This window comes from Zalophus californianus, chromosome 11 (genome assembly GCF_009762305.2).
Source record: "Zalophus californianus isolate mZalCal1 chromosome 11, mZalCal1.pri.v2, whole genome shotgun sequence".
NCBI lineage: Eukaryota > Metazoa > Chordata > Mammalia > Carnivora > Otariidae > Zalophus > Zalophus californianus.
The window spans coordinates 91,486,034-91,507,189 of NC_045605.1; the positions used below are offsets into that span (position 1 = coordinate 91,486,034).

The window sequence follows — 21,156 nt, forward strand, 5'->3', positions numbered from 1 at the left end:
AGGTAGGTAGATAGATTGATAGATACATAGATAGATATAGACTTTCTCTCTCTCTCTCTCTCTTTCTCTCTCTCTCTCACACACACAACACACCTTATTGGTTCTGTTTCTCTGGATAACCTTAAAACATTGTTCTGTGTTCTGATATATTTTGAGCTACTTAACAATCTATTTCCTATGGTAGACACAATATTTTATACTATCTTATCAATCCCTCTTTGTGGGAACTCAGGGGGATGATATCTTCTAGCCTCCTTTGTAGTTATGTTGAACCTATGTGACTGAATTCTGTCCAGTGGAATGTCAGTGGAAGCAAAGTAAGCCTCTTTCATTCAGGCTTAGTCCTTAAAAGCATCTTACTGAACCTCCAACTCACTCTTCCTCTTACAAAACAACCTTGAAGGCCATGTATCCCAGATGACATAAAAACAAGATAAAGAAAAGCTTTCTGATCCACATGAGACTAGTTTAAGCAAGAAGTGAGACTTTATTATTACGCGGTGACTGAGATATAGGGGTTTATTTCTTACTGTAGCATAGTCTAGTATTGTTATTTATACCATGCATCATGTGAGTTGCTTTCAGCAGTGTGTAATAGCAAAGCCAGAATCTGACTGGTTTCAACAATATGGAAATACACTATCTCACATAATAGGAAGAGCATTAGTTGGATATGTTTCACAACTGGTTGAATACATCAGTGATGTTAATTACCAAAGGCTGTCTTTTAAAAAAAATCTCTGGATACACTCCCAGAGATTTTATTTTAAAAGACAGCCTTTCATTACTTTTATTATTTTAATGATTTAGTGAAGTGACTGAATCTGGTATAGACTTTTGGGGGTATGTGTGCGAAGTTTTTTATCAAACTGTAATATTTGTGAATGGAATGCCTTGCAATATGAATGTTAATATAATGTGTAAAGGGAGATTAAAAGTTTGAATGATTAAAAAATAAAATAAAATAAAAATAAATAAAAATTAAAAAATAAAAAAATCTCTAATCTATTTTCCTCAGTCTTACAGCTTTGCCTTCATGCTGGTTCCCCTCATACTCATACGGCTGTGGCAGATAGACTTCACATCCAGATCCACTATTTCCCCAGAACTCTTCAGCAGTCTTTCCTCATGTCCCATTGGACAGAACTGAGTTACACACACCGACCCCCTGAACCATCAATGCCAAGAGAATTAGGAACATGATCATTATTTTAAGTAAATGAAGATTTCCCTTCCTGGGACTAAAGTTAGGGTATATGTCTCCAGAATCATGTGAAAAAGAAGTGCTCATTTGAAGCAAATCAAAGCTCTATCAATAGCATGTTCCAAACTCAAGGTCACTGGGGCATTAAGTTTAGATATTATGCTATGGATCTATGAAGGGGTCATTACCTAAGCTATCTAAGAATCAAGCTATAAAGGGGTCACTACCTAAGCTGAAGAATCCTGGCCAAACCCATCACCATTCCTTCAGGGGGAAGGGTATATAAGTAGGGCCAGATTCACATTATTACATTGTAGGACAGAGGTAGGGCGGAACATGTATGTCCTGAGATTTTAACCATACCCTAACTCTTAAAAAGTTTGTTTTTTCTACTATCAGGAGCTGTCAATGATTCCTCCCAGTAGTAAATAGTGGGGACAAGGCTAGTCCTTTCACTAAATTCTCATAAGGAAAATAAAAAGTAATAGGGTGATCTGTAAAATGCCTCACTGGGAATTCAATATCAAAATGCATTAATTTCAGCATCAAATAACAGAAAAATACATTTCATAATACATGACTACATCTCTTTACCACCCAAGAGAATAACAAAAACAAGGGAGGGGAGAAATCTAGAGAAAGAGATGGGAAAGATATAGAAAAATAAAGGAACAACATTAATGGCAAAATGCCATTATGCTTCATAAAATTAATTAAGTCTTCTCTTGCATGTCATCCAAGAGCCACATAATCCCTGCTCAAAAAGATTAACCCAATTTATACCAATTAACCCAAAGCAAATCCAGCTATTTTGCATATGCTTCACAGAAGCATACATAAATAATATAACACATCAGGATTAGATAAGAGTCATTGTAATTTTATCTTATTGACTAAGCATTAAAAAGCAATAAAACATAACCTATTCAGTTGTTGAGTGTATTCAAAATGTCACTTTATAGAGGTACATAGTATAAGGTTAGTGTCCATGGTCTTGAATTTACCTGGGTGACATTCTATGAAGGCGTGAAGTGGCAACTGGTTGGTTGGGGAGTTGGGATTTCTAGTTTTAAAAATCTCTCCATTATTAGCTTTGTGACCTTGGGTGATTCACTCAAACTTTCTTAGGTTCTGTTTATTTACCTAGAAAGTAACAGCAATGAATATATTCCTATAAACCTCCAAGAGTTGTGTTATTTATGTAAATATCACCCCAAGGTTAGACAAAAGAGCTGATATGTATTATCACTGACATGCTATACTGATCAAACATTTATAGTCTTAAAATAACTGCTTGTTCATTAAAATATTATACACATTATTCGGCATTTGGCAGCTCTAAAGCCTTATTTCCTCATTACAATTCAGTTGCTAGTCATGGAGGACCAACTCCTGTACTCAAGGTAGTCAAAAAAGGGCTAATGTCACAGCTTTTATCTTTCCCCCCTGCTTTATTGAGGTATGACTGACAAATAGAGATTACATATATTTAAGGTGTACAACATGTTTTGGTATACATGTACATTGTGAAATGATCACCACAATCAAGCTAATAATACCCATCTCTTCACATATTTAACTGCTTTTTGGTGAGAACACTTAAAATATAATTTTTAGCAAATTTTAAATATATGATACCATATTAACTATAGTTACTGTGCTGTATATTATTTCTCTTATTTATCCTGTACATCTGAAACTTTGTACCCTTTGGCCAACATCTCTCCATTTTCCCTTCACCCCAATCCCTGGCAACCACCATTCTACTCTCTGTGTCTATAAATTTATGTATTTTATACACATATTATATCAAAGATCAGATAAATGTGTGGGCCTATTTCTGGGCTCTCTGTTCTGTTCCATTGGTCTACATGTCTGTTTTAATGGTAGGACCACCCTGTAACTTTGCAGTATATCTTAAAGTCAGGCAGTGTGATAGCTTCAGCTTTGTTCTTCTTGTTCAAGATTGCTTTGACTATTCTGGATTTTTCGTGGTTCCACATGAATTTTCGGTTTTTTTTTCTATTTCCATGAAAACTGCCACTGGAATTTTGATGGGGATTGCACTGACTCTGTCATTCACTTTGGGTGTTGTGGACATTTTAACAATATTAATTATTCTCATCCATGAACATAGAATATCTTTCTATTTATTTGTGTCTTCTTCAATCTTTCATAATTTTCTAGTTTTCAGTGTACAAATCTTTCACCTACCTGGTTAAATTTAATTCTAATTATTTTACTCTTTTTCATGCCAGTATTAATAGGATTGTTCTGTTCATTTCATTTTTGGATGGTTCATTAGTATTATCTAGAAATGCAGCTAATTTTTGTATGTTAGTTTTATATCCTGCAACTTTACTGTATTTGTTTATTATTTCTAATAGGGATCTTTTGTTTTGTTTTGTTTTGTTTTGGGTTTTTTTTTTTGGTGGAGTCTATAGGGTTTTCTGTATAAAGTCATGTCATCTGTAGACAGAAAAAACTTTACTTCTTCCTTTATGATTCAGATGCTTTCTATTTCTTTCTCTTTACCTAACCGGCTAGGATTTCCAGTGGTATGTTGAGTAGAAATGGTGAGAGTGGGCATCCTTGTCTTGTTCCTGATCTTAAAGGAAAAACTTCCAGCTATTCACCATTGAGTATGATGATATTAGTTGTGGGCTTGTGATATATGACCTATATTATGCTGAGGTACATGCTATCTATACCTAAATTGTTGGGAGTTTTTAATCATGAAAGGATGCTTTATTTTGTCAATTGCTTTTTCTGTATCTATTGAGATAATTATGTGATTTTCATCCTTCATTCTATTAATATGGTACATCACATTTAATAATTTGCCTATGTTGAGCCATCCTTGCATCCCAGAGACAAATCCCACTTGAGCATGGTGTATAATCCTTTTAATTTGCTGCTGAATTGAATTGTCCCAACAGTTTCTTATGATCCTTTTTATTTCTATGCTCTCAGAAATAAAAATTATGTCTCCTCTTTCATTTACAATTTTATTGAAACTTTTCTTTTTTTTCTTAGTATAGCTAGTTTGTTAATTTTCTTTTTAAAAAACAACTAAGTTTTGTCAATCCTTTTTATTTGTTTTTCTCATCTCCACTTTTTTGATTTCTGCTCCAAACTTTATTATTTTCTTCCTTTTACCAATTTCGGGCTTAGTTTCTTTTTCTAGTTCCTTGAGGTGTAAAATTAGGTTATTTGAGATAATACTTTTTTTTTTCTTAATTTAGGCATTTATCACTATTAGAATTGCTTTTTCTGTATTCTGAAAGTTTTGGTATGTTGTGTCTCCCCATTATTATTTGCCTCAGGATAGTTTTCTATTTCTCTTTTGATTTATTCTTCAACCTATTGGGTATTCAAATTCATGTTATTTAATATTTCCATGTTTGTGAATTTTCCAATTTTCTCCCTGTTACTGATTTGCAGTTTGATACAATTGTGTTCTTGAATTGATTTCAACTTGATATGATTTCAGCCTCAATTTGTTAAGACTTGCTTCTATGTAAAAATCACTTTTATAATAAAGCTCCTTTCATTAAAACATACTTCAATCAACTCTTGCAAAGGAAAGCTCACCTAATCCCAAGTCAACAATATAAAAGCAAGGAGAAAGGACAGGTTCTCTGCTGTGATCATGTTCAGGACATTCAGAAGGGTGAATGAAGGGTGAGCTAGACCCCAGGAGCGCCATTGTGCTGTCTGTGCCAAAACTTGCACATACTGCCCACCACCTCCCAGCCCTGAAATAGTCAGCTCGTGGGTTGTATGCTGTCCACACTGGTTCTCCCACAAACAGCCACGTGGCCTTCATGTAGGTCTTTTCCTCAGCATGAAGCATTGATAAATCCCTACAGGAAGAGATATCATGTCTCCTTTTTCCATGAAAATGTGGATCCATGTGTCTTCTTTATTTCTCACATCAAAGTAGCCACTGCTGTCCAAGATGGAGCAGATCTCATCATCCAGGTGCTCCTCACAGAACATCTTAGTCTTTTTTTCGTGATTTGGTTGCTTATCTTTGCATACAGTTATTATGTCCATCCAGGAGTAGTTTCTCTCTCTTCAGGGTTTTCTAATTCTGGATCATTCTCGTATTTGTCAGCAACCAACTTCTAGTAAAGAACTCCCAGCTGGTGCAGCTGTTCCAGGCCAACTGGGAGGCTGGTTTGGTGTGATGGGGCCGCCTGGGGTCATGGGCAGACTCTGCACCATGACCCAGCTGGGGCGCCGGGAGCACTTGCCTGCTTAAATTCCCTGCTTGTCTGGACCACTAACCCCACAGCTACTGGTGGTGGAGGAAGAGTGGCCCTTATATACTTTTGATGATGACTTATTTTTCATCATATGATGACCTTCTTTGTCTCATTATGACAGTTTTGATTCAAAATCTATTTTGTCTGATATAAGTGTGGCCACCTCTGTTCTCTCTTGGTTTCCATCTTCACGAATATCTTTTTTTTTCATTCATTCACTCTCAGCCTATCCATGCCCTTAAAGCTATAATGAATCTTCTGTAGATAGCATATTGTTGGATCTTGTTTTTCATCCCTTTAAACTTTTTATATCTTTTGAATGGAAAATTTAATTCTTTTACATTTGTGATAAAGTGAAAGCTTCTTTAGGAGTACTCATCACATACCAGAAAATCCCAATAAGGCTATCACTGGGCTTCTGAGTAGAAATTTTGCAGATCTGGAGAGAGTGAGTTCCAGCATGCTGAAAGAAAGTGGAAAAAAAAAAGAAAAAAGAAAATTATACCTGGCAAAGCTGTCTTTCAAAAATGAAGAGAAAAATACTTTCCCAGAAAAGCATAACCACAGGAAGTTTATCACATGAGACCTGTCTTACAAGAAAAGCTAAAGGGAGTTCCTCAAATTAAAATGAAAGACACTAATTAGTAACATGAAAACATATAAAAGTATAAAACTCACCATTAAAGTAAGTATACAAATTCTGAATACTCCAACACTTTAAATAATGACATACATAGTGCCATACCTGGCACATAAAACTAGTCCTTAGCTAAAAAACAAAATAGTTATGAATGCTATTTAATGGTCTATGTCAGTTCTGTTCAGAGTGTGGCCCTCAGACCAACAGCACTGGCGTCAGTGGAATTTGTTTTAAACTTAAGTCCATTAGTCCTACATAGACACATAAAATCGGAATACACAGAGGTTGGGATGACACATGTGTTTTAACAAAATCTCCAGGTGATTTGTACACTAATTAAAGTTTGAGAAGCCCTGGTCTAGGTAAAGTCTTTAAGAGGCAAGTAATATGTTTAGAACTTTTATTTTGAAAGTATAATGCCATTTAAAGGGGGACATTATTATAGTCGAGTGCATGGACAGATACAGCGGATAGTTAGCACATGCCACATAAAGATACACTCTTCTGGATTTAGAGCCTATATCTCTTAATTTATTTTCATATTTCAAAAAATTAAGTGACCACTTTTGACATGCCGGTGGTATTAATGAGTGGGCACTGGATATACAAGAATAAATTAGAAACTTAACATGTATCTGAAAGGGAGAATCCTTGCATTATCATACATGAATTGTGACAAATAATGGGTGTACCATAAAAATTCAAATAAAGTTACTATCTTGACAAGAAAAAAACTCAGTAGTCAAGGAATATGATGACAGCTTAAGAGTATTGCTAATATTGAGAAAAACCTTTCAGAAGAAAGCATACTCTGAATTCTTCTTAAGTACAATACTTTATTACAAAGGAAAACAAGCACTCACTGCATATAACCAACAGCTTAGTAAAAGTTTAAGGGGAAAAAAAAACACATACACATTTGGGAAGTTGTAAGGCAGAAACATTGACTAGAAAGGAAAATAGAGATTGAAATACAGAGGAAAGTGAGAATAACAATAAAAAAATAAGCTAGAGATAGAGAACAGATGGAGATATAGCCAGAGGTAGAAAAAAAAGAGCAAAAGGATCTTGGAGGCAGTTAGCTGAGGATATGTAAACTCCTAAATATGAAGATACTTGTATGGGGGCTTCAGAACTGCTCAGACACTCAATGAGCTGTTGTGAACACATTCACATGCCTCCTGCCCACCCACTTTCCCACAGACAAAAAGGAGAAGGATGAGAACGGTGTTTGGAACTCTATTCTAAAGGCATTTTTGTCCTGGTGTGTAGGAAGTGTGGAAAATAATAAGGCTGTTTTTAAGATGCCATTCCTTGGCTTTCTATGGTAGAAGTATCACATCCAGTGTAAGATAGCAATCTACTCAGGAGAATTCAAACTCCTACCCAGGAGAGACACAGCACTGGAATTATCAACAAGTACCATGTTATTATAAGAATGTCTTTCCTTCCCAAATTTCAGAAAGAATAGCACATTTCGAGACTTTTATTACTTTCATAAACATCACTACGAAAACAGATTATTGTTTTTTTTTTTTAATTAAAAGCAATTCTTAGAACAATATCAAACCAAACTAAAGCTACCTGAGGAGAGAGAAACTAGTCAGTTTTCAACTGCTATAACCACACTCTATTGACGGACATCTTTACATGGACACATTTATGTGCATGTGAATTTTAGAAAAAGAAGCTCACAGGCTGCACCAATTTTTAGTGCCAATCCACCAACTAGCTACAATCATTGCTATTTTAATAACTGTACTCATTTCAAAGAAACCCAAGTAATGCCGCTTTCTGCAAAAGCCTTGAAACTGACTAAGCCCTTAGGGTATCAGCATTTCTCAAGGAAAGAGGTTCACAGTTTTCCATGCTATTTATAAGCATATTGAAAGAGAAAGATTAAAAACAGCATTGTGTCTCCCTACATTTTATGCCTGCCAACTCTCTACTCATATTATAAAAAAGAAAAAAGAAAAGAGTGTAAACTAAGAGGATATAATCTACTCATACCTTGATTAAACTAAGGCAGAAAAATCCAAAAGTTTCTGTGCTGCTCTGGAGAAATGCTGTGGAGGGTACCTGATGAAGCCAGTCATTCAGCAAAAGCCCTCACATTTGTGGAGGCTGTCATATACCAATTCAGCTGGTCACTTCCATGAAGCCTTCAGAGAACAATTCAGTTATATCCTGATTTCTTCCCTGCTCATAAACACCAGATTATATTCTCAAGTGGCATATATAAATCTTGATGTGGGTTGACCCTCCCCACCTGGATCATATAGTCTTGAAGAAGCTTCCCTTACAGCCCACCAAGGATGCAATATAGTATTTTATGCACAGAAGATGCTAAATATTTCAGTTTAAGACTGAGTCATCATGCTTAATGTATTTACCAGAGATTCCATATTTGTCACACAAGGATATTTGACTCAGCCAATATTGTAACCACATGTAATTTGTTTAGGAGCTAAGTACTTTTATAATGGTTGCCAAGGATAATAAATCTAAGCAGAATTCAAAACTCACATTTTGTATTCATTATAAACTTTTGTAAAGTGAGAAAAAGTTCAAGCTTTTTATACCCAACATTTCCAGAGAGGATCTTTAAGGGGAAATTCTTTCAAGTTTAGGGAGAAATGAGAAAAAGAAGACAACATTTGTAAACCCAACATTCCTTATACTATCTTTCATAGTCAGGGATTTACTTTGGGATTAAATGGGTCATGGGTGCATTGATCATGATTGCCAAGCCCAAAAATCCAGAAGTAGTCTGTTGAGGCAATATTTGTAATTGGGATTGTTGAAAAATCTGGAATAGTAGCCAAAGACATGAGACTCTTTATACTTCACTCATTTAGGCTTAGAGGAGGTTACTGTTTAGGGTCCAAGATTTTAACCTGGCCAAAGAGAGTTTGGAGAAAAAAATAATTTCTACTTTTCTGAAGAGGAAGTCTACCTTCCACCTTCAAACTGTTATGTTGCAGCATAATTACTGTAAACATGCTTAGCCAGTTGTGTAGAAAATTTCAGTGTCTATGTTTCAGAGGATATCCAGTTTTTCTTGGAAAATTTTAGAACTCCAATCAACAGTTGCTAATCTGTAGTAGCCTGTGGCTCTTGAAAGGCATGAAGCACCTTGTTGGTGATCATTTCTGCAAACAATGTCACACCCTGCATCCAGGTACCAAGTGAAAATTCCTTCCGTGTGTAACGGTTTGAACACATTTCTTCCCAAATGTCTTGGATGTTTCTCAAAAGATTAAGTTTATCTCTCCAACATTCCCAAATAAATGCCTTTGTGCATACCCAGTATAACCACAAATTTAACTTTTCAGGCAGGAGAAAGATGATACAGTATGAAAGACTGGGAAAATATCAAGATTGGGCACCAATCTGCTTGGTTTCTAATCTCATCTGTGAAATAATCTTGAGAATAAATATCTTTAGCTCTCTGGGATCCAGCTAAATAATTTCCACAATCTTACCCAGCTTCATTCTGTAACACAAGGAGCCTGGAAATATCTCTATTCTTTTTTGACCGTTATCATGATAACAAAGATTGTCAATAAAAATATATAATATTCTCCTTTTCTTTCATCTGCATAATATGCTGTTTTTTCTTATTTATTTATTTATTTATTTGACAGAGAGAGAGAGACAGAGAGAGAAGGAACACAAGCAAGGGGAGTGGGAGAGGGAGAAGCAGGCTTCCCACAGAGCAGGGAGCCCGATGTGGGGCTCGATCCCAGGACCCCGGGACCATGAGCTGAGCCGAAGACAGATGCTTAACAACTGAGCCACCCAGGTGCCCCCTGTGCTGTTTTTTTCTAGCCAGATATAAAACTGAGGAATTTACAGACCCTGTATTAATTACGGTTCCTCTAGTCAAAATAAAATACAACTTGAATTCATTCAAAAAGAAAACAGATTTTTTATAAATATTGAATAAAATCTGGAATATCATATAGGCCCATCCTGGCACATTCAAAGAAATATGGTCTGTTAATCAAATTTAATTATTGATAAAAAAATAACTAAAATCTTTACTGAAGTCTCTCTAGTTCAAAGAGATTTTGTAACTCACAGTATTTCATAAGATTCTCCATTTCTCTAATTCTCAACAGCTCTCATCTATAGGGGCCAGCTTCCTGCCCCTCTTTCAACTCCCTCTGAGTCCACTCCTAATCAAACAGTACCCCAAACACCTCCCCTTTTCAAAATTCCATAGTCTTGCCTATTTTTCATCTCCCCTTCCAATGTAAAGTAAAGCTCTCCTCTTCCTAATGTCAGTTCTCTCTACCAATCACTCAGAATTGGTAGTACAAAGCCAGGGAACTTGAAATCAACTTTAGAAAGTGAAGAAAAAGAGGAAAAAGGAGAGGGATTATCTCAGTGGGGATATTGAAAGGGGAAAAGTTTGAAAACTTTTATAATATTACATATTCTTTTATTTTCTATACTTTAACATTCATGGGGAGAGGGGCAGCGGGCTCCTGACCAATCTATATGAAACATATAGCTGGGTCTCTGGAATACACTAGAAATAGTAGTATGGATATTTTCAAGGGTATCTTTTTTCAAACTCTGCTTTATCTGTTAGTGCATGTTTGTATCTTTCTTCTCTCCTGCTCTAGAAACTGTTCTTCACTGCATTTTTGTCTCTATATGGGAGAAAGCACATTCCCAGTGAGCTTTCCATTTAATATGTTATGTATTCAGCTACTCAGAGAGTAAATAATCTCTTTGTAATAGGAAGGGAATCTGACTCAATTTATATCTCATGTCCATTCAACATCTAATTAAAAATTGCCAAGGTGATTGGTGCATATTATCCCAAATATATCTCGGTATGGATACAAGAAGGATTTTTTTTAAAGATTTTTATTTATTTGACAGAGAGAGACACAGTGAGAGAGGGAACACAAGCAGGTGGAATGGGAGAGGGAGAACCTGATGAGGGGCTGAGCAGGGAACCCGATGCGGGGCTCGATCCCAGGACCTGAGCTGAAGGTAGACGCCTAGTGACTGAGCCACCCAGGCGCCCCTACAAGGAGTATTTCTTAAAATGCAGTGGAGGGTATGGTCTGCAAAGACATAGCAGGTGGCATCAATTCCAGGGCAATCATGAATTCCAAGTCTGAGTGTAAGAGCAAAATTCCTGATTATTTAGACAGGCTTGGATCATCATCCCTCTCCTCTTCATTGTTATTTTAGTTGTATTTCAGGTATCTCAGTTTCAGTGATGTATCCCTTATTGGAGAGATACTTTAAAAATACATTTCTACAGATAAAATGTTTTGTTAATTACTCATTGTATATCTTTGCACAATATTGTCACATGTATCAGTTTTCCTAATGAAACTTACTGATTTTTATTTTTACCGAGAATCTTGCTTTCAGAATAGTAAGATATTAAAAATTTCAATATATTCACTGTATAGATGATGGAACTGAGAGACTTATCCAAGACTACAGAGCTGGTAAGAAAAAAACACAGCAATTTTATCTCCTCCTTACTTTTCATTTAATTTCACCTGTGGGCCCATGAAATGCCAGTAAACCTGTTCTGTGCTTTGGAGGCAGAGTCAACTTAGGGTTGGCTAGGTTACAGTATCTAATTTTCAGAAGAAAGATAAAGGCAGAACCAGTAGTTTTGTGATTTAATACAAGTTAATATGCTAGCTAAATTCATTGTTAAGCTAGGTACCAAGTTATATGACCCAGGAAATTCATAAAACTCTGGATTTTCTTTGTAACTTAATACCTATAGTGATAGTGAATTCTTCCATGGCTTTAGCTGCACATAAGAGGTTTTAAAATGACCTTCAATCAAACACCTACATTCCAGGCATACAGAAAGAATTCATTTAGAATGTAAAACTGGGGCGCCTGGGTGGCTCAGATGGTTAAGCGTCTGCCTTCGGCTCAGGTCATGATCCCAGGGTCCTGGGATCGAGTCCCGCATCGGGCTCCCTGCTCCTTGGGAGCCTGCTTCTCCCTCTGCCTCTCTCTCTCTCTCTGTCTCTCATGAATAAATAAATAAAATCTTTAAAAAAAATAGAATGTAAAACTGGATTTGAACTTTCCTTTAGTCAGATTCATCTAAACTTTGCATTCAACTCTTTTTACATCAGTAAGAAGGGAGAAGGAAGGAGGAAAATTATTGTGCTATCTAATTTGATGATGATAAGGTTGGGAAGGAAGATGGGCAAAGACGGAGTCCAAATATTTAATTACACTGACTAGAGAGACCAGCAAAACCATGGGGCAGAAGCAAGCAAACTGCAAAAGTTTTCTTGGTGATCAAGTTATGTAAAGCCTAGACTTCTAAAGGGCAGCAAAAAAAGAGCTGGATTACAGAGAGATCCAGATTCAAGAAGTCTCCAGTCAAGGCCAAATTCACACAGATAAGTGCATATTAGAACATGGGATTAGGTGGGATAGGGGTTAGGGCTAGTGGAATTAGGAGGCAAGCGAAAGTATTTACGGATGTGTTGGTAAAAGCCAACCAAACTTGGAGGATTTCGTCTCTGTAATAGTTAATTTTATGTGTCAACTTTACTTGGTTAAGGGAAGCCCAGAGAGCTGGTAAACTTTATTTCTGGGAGTGTCAGTGAGGGTGCTTTTAGAAGAGACTAGCATTTAAATCAGTAAAGAAGCTCCATTCTCACGAATGTGGGCAGGCATCACCCCATCTGTTAAGGGCCCTAAAAGAACGAAAAGGTAGAGGAAGGATACATTCTCTCTCTCTCTCTCTGTCTTCTTGAGCTGGAGCATCCAACTTTGTATGTGTGTGTGTGTCTAATGTTTTTATTGAATGGGGACATCCCATGTTCGCCTTCCCCTGGACACTGGAGCTCCTGGTTCTTAAATCTCCAGCCTTGGACTGAATTACACCACCAGCTGTCCTCATTCACCAGCTTGCAGATAGCATCTTGTAAAGTGCTGTGGTTAGTCTTGAGTGGGCTTCATATGAAACACCACAATGATTTATGATGCACCACTTAGAATAACTATAGTTTTCAGTTGTTGGCTCATGATGATAGGGTTGTAATGAATATATACATTTAAATATATGGTAGTCTTTTAAAAGCTGTTTCCACTTGGGATATACATTCTTTGGTCCTGAAATCTTAACAAAATGCTACTCTTCTTTTACTTAACCCATGAAGTTTCAAATTAATCTGAAAAGTCTCTCTCATTCTGTTTCTTCTAAATGCCTCTTTGGAATTTGACTTTCTCTTTAAAATAGACATGATATGAATACACTGAGACTTGTGACACAGCCAACACAAGAAACTCTGGGATTTTCCTGATTCGAGTTCAGAAAGATCTTTGCTTCCCTCCACATTGCTAAATTACACTCAGTGCTCACTTTCATCCTCACTTTCTCATGGTCAGCCTGGATATTAGAAAGAAAATCACACAGACACAGGATTCCTGGTGAGCAGTAAACACAAAATTAGCTTTCTTAAAATTTCAAGATCTATGTTCATGAAAAGAAGAATTGAAGAGAAAAAGTAAAAGTTCCTAAGTGGGCCCAGTTCTTCTTTTAGATCTATTTAAATGTTATATATATCTTTAAAAATCTATATATATCTTTAAAAATATATATATATTTAAAATGTTATATATATACACCATATATATAAGATTTATAGCTTATAAAGTATAAAAATAAGCAAATAAGATTTCTAATTTTCTTATCTGTAAAATGGGGATGATATATATGCATTATTGCAGATGTGCAGGTCCATCTGGGTCAGCATTATTTATTTATTTGTTTGTTTATTTGTTTATTTACTTATAGAGCATGAACGGTGGGGGAGGGGTGGAGGGAGAGGGACAGAGAATCTTAAGCAAGTTCCGTGCTCAGCATGAAGCCTGGCACAGAGCTTGATGCCACAGCCTGAGATCATGAACTGAGCTGAAATCAAGTGTCAGAGGCTTTACCAACTGAGCCCAACTGTGTGGGTATTTATTTATTTTTTATTTTTGGTTAAATATTTTATTTATTATTTATTTATTTGTTTGTTTATTTATTCATGTGTCAGAGAGAGAGAGAGAGATAGAATGCGCACAGAAGCAGGGGCGGGGGAGAGCGTCAGGGAGAGGGAGAAGCAGGCTCCCTGCTAAGCAAGGAACCTGATGCAGGACTTGATCCCAGGCTTCTGGGATCATGACCTGAGCCGAAGGCGGACGCTTAACCAACTGAGCCACCCAGATGTCCCAACTGTGTGGGTACTTAAACATGAGGCTACCAAATACTTGATGTAGTCAAGACGATCACAGCAACTACTCCAATTTTGAATTTGGAAACATGTAAATTCAGGGACTTAGCCCAGATTTACCTATTCAAAACTTCTGGAGATGAATCTGAATATTTTTTTAAGTTCCTCAGTGAATTCTGATAGATGGCCAACTTTAGGTTTTAGTGAATAAACACCTGTTAAAATTTCTGATATTAATACAATTTTAACAACCAATTTTTACTGTGTGTTTATGGTTTGCTTGGCACTTTGCCATGTGTAATATATGCTGCATTCTCATAACTACCATAGAAAGAAATAGAATGGGGCACCTGGGTGGTTCAGTCCTTAAGCATCTGCCTTCAGCTCAGGTCGTGATCCCAGGGTCCTGGGATCGGCTCTGCATCAGGCTCCCTGCTCAGCAGGAAGCCTGCTTCTCCTTCTCCCACTCCCCCTGCTTGTATCCCCTCTCTCGCTGTCTCTCTCTGTCAGGTAAATAAATAAAACTTAAACAAAAAAAAAAAAGAAATAAAGAAATAGCTTAATTGCATTTGACAGATTAGAAAACAGGCACAGAAGGGAAGCAACTCCCCTAAGTGGACAGAGTGGGATGATGACAAAGCGGGGGCTGAAACCCAGTTCTTCCTGACTCCAGAACTAGTCCAGTAATCTTAACCAGTACACTAAACTATCTGTTCTGAAGCACTGTGATACACTCTTCTTGTTTCTTCCCTGTTCCATAGTTCCATAACAACTAAAACCATCTGAGCATGTTCTACTTTGATTGTGTTTTGAGCAATGGGTAGGAATGTGCTCTAAACTGCAAATCTGTGTGAAATTATGGATAAATTTCCCTTAATTTCTTTCTGTTTCATTTATAGTGTCAACACATTTGTAGCTTTCGGAATTATCTACGCATTTGAGAGCTAATTAGAAAACTTTAAAAATGATGAAACATTCACAAAGCCTTTGTAACTTCTTTTTCTTTTTAAACATGAACAACAGCAACGGTCCCTTTCCTTTTAGAAAGCTACTCATCACCAAAAAGAATCTAAAGCTTCCAGGCACCTTTTTTTTTTTTTTTTTGCCTTTATTTCCTGGCTTTCATTTAACTATGTTGCTGCTTTCTAGATATGAACAGGGATCTATTGATGACATTAACTTAGAATCATATTTGAGGGAACAATTATAGTTACCAAGAGGATTGATTAGCCATGCATTGGATTCTGATCAGTCCTCTGTACAAAAGACCCCAAAACAGAGTGGTGATACAGTACAAAAGTTATTTTTATCTTACATAGCCTATTACAGGGGCTATTACAGAGGGTAAAAGAAAGCAAGCATCTAGGCTTCTTCTATCTTTTGGTCTTTGCCTTCCTTGACATGTGGTACACAGACCATGGTTTAACCCCTCCCCAGACTTACAGTAGAGCCATAAGAAAAGAAAAAGGGAGGGGGAGAAGTGTACCTTTTTCTTTTAAGGACATGACCCAAGAGTTAATCCCATCTCTTTTGTTCATATGCCACTGGACGGAGCCTAGTCACATGGCCACACCTACGTGCCTAGAAGACTGTCTGGTATGGACCTGGATGTATAGTTACGTGCTCAGGTAAGATGTATATACTATATGAGAAAAAAAACGGACATGGGTGGGCAATGTCAGCCTCTGACATTATCCCCATTGTTTTAGAGATAAACATTTATAAGTGTTCAGAAGAGATACAGTTCCATTTTTTCCACCTTGATCTTAGTTCTTGACCTATCTCACTTAATCCCTGGTTAGACTTTAATAAAGAAAGCCTATTTAAGTCAAAGCTTAGAATAGAAGTTCTACAGCATTGGTAAACATTTCTTTCTTTCTTTTTTTTTTTTGACTGTGCCATCTCTACAGATGCTAATGAGGTCTTAATGGATGAAAGCCTTAAAATAAATAGTAGGATTTTTTTTTGTAAGGAAAATACTCTTTCTATTGATGTACTGCAGCTTCAGTGCCTTCTATCAAATTAAGCAAATGTCTCCTACTACTGAAAGCAGCATAAAAACATTGAAAGGACATTCAATAATCCATAAATGTCAGGAAACTTAGGTCTTAGTCTTGACTCTACAGGTGACAAGCTGAATGACCTTTGGTAAGACACTTTGTGATATTAATGTGGGCAAAATAATGGCTCTCCAAAGATGTCTGGATCCTAATCCTTAGAACCTGTGAATACATTAGGTTATATGGCAAAGGGGAATTAAATGTGCAGGTGGAATAGAAGCTGCTAATGAGCTAACCTTGAGATAGGGAATTATACTGTATACTTCTGGTTGACCCAATATAATTACAAGAGTGTTGTTTTAAATCACTAAGTTTGTGGTAATTTGTTACAGTAGTATTGGAAACAAATACCTTTATTTGTATTATATTTAGATTCAAGAGTTTTACTACATTATTCAAAGCATCTCTTTGACTCTCTCAAGTAAGTATTGAAGGAAACCCAGGATTAAGGAAGTTAAGTAACTTTCTCAAAGTCACACAGGAATTGGTGAAAAAAGTACTCAAATATTGTTCAAAAGTCTACGGTGTCCTATTTAAGGCATAGTCTTTGTACTTTATAATACTTGTTCCACTATGTATTTGTTTATATACCTTTCCAAATGTGTTATATTTCACAATAAACAAAATATAAAATCAAAAACAAAAAGATACAGTCTTTGTATTCAGGGACCTTAGAGGGGTTCTGATTCATTAATTTTATGGTGTTTTGAAGAGCATAGAATAGGAGCTGGCAAACTTTTCTATGAATAACCACACGGGAAATACTTTAGACTTTGTAGGCCAAATGTTCTCTGGGCATACTCGACTTTGCCATTGTAGCATGAAAGCAGCCATAGACAATACCATAACAAATGAGTGTGGCTATATTCCAATAAAACTTTATTTACAAAAATAGGCAGTGGACCAGAACTCGCCCATGGGTGTGGTTTACGAACCACAGCTCTAGAATACAAGAGCTTAAATACAGGGCATTCTTCTATTAAATGGTTTAGCTTAATGGAGACTATTCTCTGTGTATAGGTAAAGACTGTTAATAGAAAGTATAATTCATAATGAATTGGACTTCATCCTGGTACTTTTCATGGCTATTCCTTTCCTGATAGGCTACCCCTCCCCCAGCTCCCATGTGTACACAGCTAACTTCTCCTCTCTTTTCAGTCTTTATCAAATCTGATCTTCTCCATGAGACCTACCCTGATCAACCCATTTCAAATGAGAACTTTTTTGCCATAACTGCATGATAGATCCCCTTTACCTTGTTCTATATCCCCCCCACCAAGGTATTTATTACCTTCTGATATATAATGTATTTATTCATTTTGTCTATGGTTAAGTCCCTATCTTCCCCTAATAAAAGTGATCTTTGCCTTGTTTGGCTTGCTGACATATCGTAAGTACCTTAATATAGTACTTAGTATATAGCAGACTATCCACACATATTTGTTGACTAAATATTTTCCACGGTATCTTATTTGTTTCTTGTTAGGTCAGATTTGTAAAGCATTAATTTCTTTACACTTGAAGTGTGTATGTGACCAGAAGACTTCACTTAATATTAAATTTCATTTTCCATTGGGATAGTGCATTTTCACTGCCTTGTTAAACACAAACATAATTCCTTTTAACCTACTGAATCCCCCCCATTCAGATGAATTTGAGGTTTTCTATTCCTGTCTCTAAATTTGCCTTCCAATGCAATTCCAAATATTTGTTGCTTTTCTCCCCAGAGAATCTCACATCAGTGATCACAAAGCACTTGGAAAATATTTCAGAAACAAGTGGCTATTTAAATGCAAGCTCCAATATGATAATGAAGGAAAGGAGAGACATTGCAAGACACAAATGAAAGATAGAGCATGCTTGTGTTTATCCTAGAGCTGTATTGGGATTCCTATAATGATTAATGATGCAATAATATAATAAGAACTCAGTGGCCATGAGGCAGTGGCATTTGCAAATAAAGAATGAGATCGGAAAGTAATCAGCAGCAACTTCGAACCTAGTTAAGGTTCCAAGTTATGCACCATTTTTTATAACATGTTAGTTCATTTCCTTTCATATTACTACCCTAAATCATTTTGCTCTAAGGAAGAAAGAACATCTGAGTTGAGTATGAAGATTAACGGGCAGTATATCTATCTTTGTTTGGTAGGATGAACACCTAAAGTTTAGAAAGCAAATCAGAACTTCTAGGTTTGCAAATTGGACTGGAAAATTGCCCGAGAATAGGTTTTCTGCTAAACATACTCTCTAACCCTGGTCATACTGGAAATGTAATGCTGGTCCTTATTAAACCAAATACAAGCTCTGAAGAGACCACAAATATATGACTGCAAATCACAGCACATTGAAAGAAACCAAGTCTCCATGACAGTTTAATCAAGTTGAAGACCCAATTATTTGAATGGGGGCTATTTATTAATTCAAAGTATACTACTCTGGACTCTTGCATCTCTCTTTCTTGACACCAACTCCTTTTCAGAAACCCAGACCTGCATTTCTGTCTGACTGCTTCACTTCTCCATCTAGGTGTCTTACCCAAAGGCCACTGACACCATAAACCCATCATGTTCAAAATAGAATTTGTCACCTTTCTCTTAAAATGCCTGCTAATAGCATCAGTCACAGAGATCTGATTCGTCCTTCTGACATCTATTATCTAATCACTTACTAAAATCACATAGATTCTATATTCCCAGTGTCCTTCATATTTTGTTCATTCTCACCTACATTACCCATTATAATACAGGCCTTTATAACATTTCTACTTTGTCATTGTATTAGCCTTCTCACTGGTCTACTGCCTTCTCTGTCTCCAAGGCAACATTCTGCCACCAGATTAATCTTCCTAAATTATAGCTCTGACAATAACCTGCTCAAATACTTACCAACTCTTCAATACCTACCAGATTAAGGATGGCTTTTTCTGTCTTTGTATTCAAGTCTTCCTACCTATTATTGAACTACCTTGCCAAAAGCATCTCCAAGGTGCTGCCAAACACAGAGATCAAACTGTGGCCAAAATCCCCCTAACTTTCCAAAGTCAGTGCTTTTGCTCACAATACATTCCTTATCTGAAATGTCCTCCCTTAACTCTTCTGCCTGTGAAAACCTTATCTACCCATTAATCTCACATGTGAATCTCTTTAACACATTCCTATTTTCCTTAAAATGATGTGTCCCACCTCTGTTGAAAATATATACAATCCTTTGTTAGTAATTTCCTATATCCTCACCTCTCTCCCAGTTAGGTCAAGAAGGATGGTGCTTCCTCCATATTTGTATCCTTCTTGACATCCTGCACAGGGTACCACACATAGCAAGCCCTTGTTACACGCATGTGGCAATAAGTAAGTTGAAACCAGGAATGTGAACAAAGATCTGACTAAAGATTTCTAAAAGGCAGTTAGTGGTTTCCAGTCATTTTAAATTTCAATTTCTGTAGCTGTTTTTTACCTTACCCTGGAAAATTCTGAATGATACATTTTTTTTCACAAGGAAGGAACATGTACTGAAATTCACTTAACCAAATTCAGTTAATCTTTATGAGAACATTACATAACAAGATCTAGCCATAGACATCTATTAAGTTTGAAGTAGCAATGAGTATACTATATATGTTTTGGTGAGATATCTAAAACTACTGTAAGCCTCCCTGCTCAGCTGGGAGTCTGCTTCTCCCTCTGACCCTCCCCCTTCTCATGCTCTCTTTCTCTCTATCTCATTCTCTCTGTCAAATAAATAAATAAATCTTTAAAAAAATAAAATAAAAAAATAAAACTACTGTAATGGTTTATGAAAATATCTGTTAGTTACAAGGTTGACAAATGACAGGTACTACTAATACTTCTATGATTTATCACCTAAATTCATAGATAATAAATAATAGGTTTGTTGTATATATTGATAGCCAAAAAGTATTAAAGAAATACTAAGTTTCAGTTAGAAGGTAATGAAAACAATGATATAAACTTGCCATCTAAGTTCATGGATTCCATCCCCTACTTGGAAGACCTTGAAATTTTAGATTCTCTGAGCTAGAAGCACGGTCTTCTCAACTTCTAACACTGAAGCTGCATCTCTGTTATAGCATTTATATGTAATAACATCATCTGATAGCAAATTTTACATATTTTTAAGAATCTTGGCAATTTTTGTTTTTGCAATTTCCCCTGACATTACCTGGATCATTTTAAAATGTCTCAAAACAATAGATTTGACTCAACATCTAAAATCTACAAATTGACTCTTTCCCAGAGAAGAAAATTCCATAATACTTCTTTAATATCTCCAAAGACCCTATTCAGAATAAGGTCACATTCTGAGGTTCTTCTGGATGGACCCAAGTTTTAGGGTACACTTTTCAACTCACTACAAGTTTTAGGGTACACTTTCAACTCACTCAGTTCCCATGTGTTACTTTGTCCTAAAGTAGATACCAATAGAAGCTTGGGAAGACAGTTTCTAATGTAAAAATAAGGATAATGATAGCTGGTATTATTCCGAGTGGGCCCTAAATCTGATGACTAGTATTCTTGTTATAAGAGGAAAGGGCAGGGATGCCTGGGGGGCTCAGCTGGTTAAAGCATATGCCTTTGGGCGCCTGGGTGGCTCAGTTGGTTAGGCGACTGCCTTCGGCTCAGGTCATGATCCTGGAGTCCCAGGATCGAGTCCCACATCGGGCTCCCTGCTCGGCAGGGAGTCTGCTTCTCCCTCTGACCCTCCCCCTCTCATGTGCTCTCTCTCATTT

At 36.5% G+C, this 21,156-nt stretch overlaps 1 pseudogene; it reads right to left on the reverse strand.

The window, feature by feature from the left end:
- Window positions 1-4,798: 4,798 nt before the first annotated feature.
- On the reverse strand, window positions 4,799-7,620 carry LOC113913591 (annotated as a pseudogene).
- Between the last annotated feature and the right edge of the window lie 13,536 nt (window positions 7,621-21,156).